The sequence below is a fragment of the Limulus polyphemus genome, unplaced genomic scaffold (genome assembly GCF_000517525.1).
Source record: "Limulus polyphemus unplaced genomic scaffold, Limulus_polyphemus-2.1.2 Scaffold12281, whole genome shotgun sequence".
Lineage (NCBI taxonomy): Eukaryota > Metazoa > Arthropoda > Merostomata > Xiphosura > Limulidae > Limulus > Limulus polyphemus.
In genome coordinates, this window is record NW_013677891.1 from 3,044 (window position 1) to 6,934 (window position 3,891).

At 27.4% G+C, this 3,891-nt stretch overlaps 1 long non-coding RNA gene across 1 annotated transcript; it reads right to left on the bottom strand.

Moving 5' to 3' along the window:
• Positions 1–86: 86 nt before the first annotated feature.
• LOC111083943 lies at positions 87–3,366 on the bottom strand. The gene is made up of 2 exons (XR_002609317.1): positions 3,001–3,366; positions 87–223 (listed from the first exon to the last, which is right to left on the bottom strand). It is a non-coding gene; the product is annotated as an uncharacterized LOC111083943 (long non-coding RNA).
• Between the last annotated feature and the right edge of the window lie 525 nt (positions 3,367–3,891).

A 3,891-nucleotide genomic window follows, 5' to 3' on the forward strand; every position in this document is an offset into this window, starting at 1 on the left:
GTATGTATGTATATATGTATGCGTGTGTGTGTATATATATTCATTTATCTATTTATTTTCTCTATATTTACTATTAAAACTATTCAAATACACACTCCAACCTTGACTTTTCAATAGCTTTCTTTAGTTTGATGTGAAGATCTTGCATTTCCCATACAACCTCACCATTCCGTTTTGATGTTACACAATATCCTGTATAATCTGGAGAAAACACATCCTTTTCCTGCGACAAACCACAGAGAAATTTTTATACATAACCTTTATAACTTTTCATGTAACAACATTTTATGGGTATTTTTTTTTAACGGTATTAGTTATTTTAAGGTTACACTATATCTTCATCTATTACATTTAAAGATTAATATCCAATGTCATTTGTGTTGATTGTCTTATAATTTTTATTAGTATCTTGGTAGTATCCTCCAAGATAATACCATTATGATTACTCATTATTTTCGACTAAGTTTTTTCAGCTTAATCAATTAGTGTCACAACTTATGAAAACAATTAATTAATCTAAATAAGGGTCTTCTATTATTACTATTTTCAGTTATTCAAAATTTCCAAATCTCATGTGAGAATAATCTGTTAATAGGACCAATGATCAATTGATTAACAAGTTCTATCACCCAGGCCTAGTAACAAAGCAGTTGATAAATACATTTGCCATTACACTTTCTCATTATTACTTTTTTGATTAATACAAATTTATTCAGCTTTGGGCTGGCGTGGCCTAGTGATAGAGGATTGCTTCATGATTTGAGGTCTTGAGTTTAATTCCTATTGCTACCAAATATGCTTTCCCTTTCAACCACAAGGACACTACATTTTCTTGAGTTACAGTGAAGCTACTAAGACTACCTACCAATGACCCTAATTTTGAGCTGCCAAACATTAAATTAGAAACATAGCACATTGTAAAAAAAAACAGTAAATTTACACTTTATTTAGCACTGAAATAGCCATTAAGTTGACCTTGGTGCTTATAACTGGTTTCCTTCCCTCAATTGCATAACTGTGTTCTTTAATGTTAAAAAAATGTGTAAAGTTACTGTTTCTACATTATGTTATGTTGTATTTGTAATTTGCTTAATTGCTTTCTTTAGTGTTAACGAGAGTTGTGGGTTCGGCACTTGCCAAATTTTAAGAAAGTAAAAAGTGTGGTGTTACAAACCTAATGGGCACAATGTAAAAAGAGTAAATTTATAATTTAACTGCTTTGTGTGTGTTTGTCCCATGATCAGAAAATCAGTTTGTACATATACATTTGTAACATATCACATGGTTAAAAGGTTGCAAGGATTTAATATATAAAAATAATACTATTAATTTTTTGATTTTGTTATTGCCATTTCACAAAATGAAAGAGTTAAATTTTGCCAAATTTTGTAAATATACATTTAGTAAATTTAGAATTACTGTAAACATTATTACGTAAAGCTTCATGGGTATGGAATCAGTCAATATGACTGATCCTATGAACAGAGGGTTAATGAAATGATTGATACTTGAAAATTTCTTATATTTTGTGTATGGAAGCATTGTAATGTTTACTGATAAACTACCAAATTTCGTTAACATACATTAATTTAAAAGTTATAGCATGAAAACTATAACAAGGTTTCTAACTCTCTTTTTTTGGGGGGGGAACACCCCTTTATCTAATTGTAACAGCTAAAAGGTCAATATAATAAAAATAATATATATATAAATGTATAATGTTTTGAGATTTAAGCTATTTAGTCTAAACATTTATATTTTTGTGTTATAATTTGTTGTCATTCTAGAATGAAAGAGGCATAATTTATATTTATTTCCTTATTTTTTTATGGTGGTTAGGAGATTGGTCAAATCTACCGAATCCATACAGTGAAAATAACAGATAAAATATAAAGTTTTTCGTAAGAGAAGTTTGATAACTGTCTGGACATTATAAATATTTCGCATGTGAAATTGGAAAATTTTCTGATGCATAAAAGTATTTTTAATCTTAAAATGAAATTTACTTTGCATGTTGAATAGGCAACATCCAAAAAGAAAAAAAAAGGTATGAGAAAAACATTGCTTAACAAACCTTAAGATTTATTATAAAAAAATCACATAATTCAATTACATGATTAGTTTGTGACATTAATCAGTTTACTCATAATTATGATTTATCAGTTATTTAACTTGACACTAATCAATGTAATAAATGTTCATAGTTAGAGGTGGGAATTAGTGGGTGAACAGTGGGACTCATTAATCAATCACATTCAACAAACAAACATTAAGCTTCCTGATTTCACTGAAGAACCTTGAATTAATATAAAATAATAATGAACAATCATAATGACAATATTTCAATTACTTGGAAAGGTTAGAGTAGTTGAAGGCAATTATAATCAGAAGTTTTAATTTGTTGATTATTTTCTTGTCATAACGCTATACAGTACAAAAATGTATAAAAAAGTAAATTCAGGCAAACTTATATTTCCAACAAGTACAAAGGAACTAACTTGAATTTGCTAATCTTTTAACTGTCAGGCTCATTAATTTATTAAATTCAACTAATCAATTATTCTCAAATGATACTTGGATAGCTAGAATAATGAAAAATATTAATAATCAGAAACACCTGTGTTAGAGGCATTTAACTTTAAAATTAAACATTTGACACTGGCAGGATATATAATATGTACAATCTGATTATCTCAGTAATGAAAATGGGTTATAAATTATCATTATGGAACATTACTCTTTAAATAAAAACATCCACATAAGATTTTGCAAGAACTGGTGTAAAAATATATAATTTATTCAGGTTATTTAAGAATGAAAGACTGTTTTTCTATTAAAATTTTTGCTCGTGTCCACAATATACTTTTTGAAAACATAAACCACAACTGATGTATAAATGAACTGTATACATATAAATATATAGTCAATTTGTATATAATAACAAGGCAAGTTAAAAAACATTTCAAAATATCAAACACAATTAAGAATGAAAATACTTACCTCAACTTCATCCTCTGACTTTCTAGTTAGAGCTGTAGCCTTTGTAAATGGTTCTAATTCAGCCTTTTATTTAAAAAAAAAAGTAGCGGTTAAATATTAATTCTAAATAGATGTAGATAAATTCATAAAAATCAATATTTGGAATCAGCAAATCATGTTATTAAATTTCTTATATTTTCTTATTTTGTACAACTGAACACTCATATTGAAATAATAAAAAATTTTTATTTTCTTCTAGGTCCATTTTATTTGCTTATGTCATAATGGTAGTACTTTGCATTTAAATTTGAAGATGTAGGCTCTAATGATTCTTCATTTAGTTTAAAAAATTTTGTAAAGAATCTCTATGCTATACATGAACTGTATGAAAGATGAGCTGAGCTTAGTAATTGCAATTTTTTCTTGTATTTGGGATTGATACCTGATAAAGATACAGTAGTTATCTTTGTACATATAAAAAAATAACTTAACATTCCCATATCTATTATACAGGGTGTTCTGAAAATACAAATCTGGTGCATCATGAATACAATGTCTTTTCTTTGTACTTTTTATTTCATGATGTAAACTGGGCAAGAAAGTGTACCATGCTATGAATAGGTATTCAAAGAAATGCAGATAGTCGGGATTTTAACATTTCATCTAATTTGTATAAAAAGCACTGTTAGTTTAGGGCCACTCTGTATTTGAATGTCAAGTATATTTTATATAGCCCACTTTATATATATGTGACACCAGGCAAGGTTTGTAGATATGTGTAAATTATGCTGCAATGAAGCACTTTATTGTGATTATGTAGATATTTGTTTTTATAGTATAGAATATTTTACATAATCCAATTAGTTTGTAACCAAGGTATAGAATATTAAATAGAGTAGTGTCCACTATTCT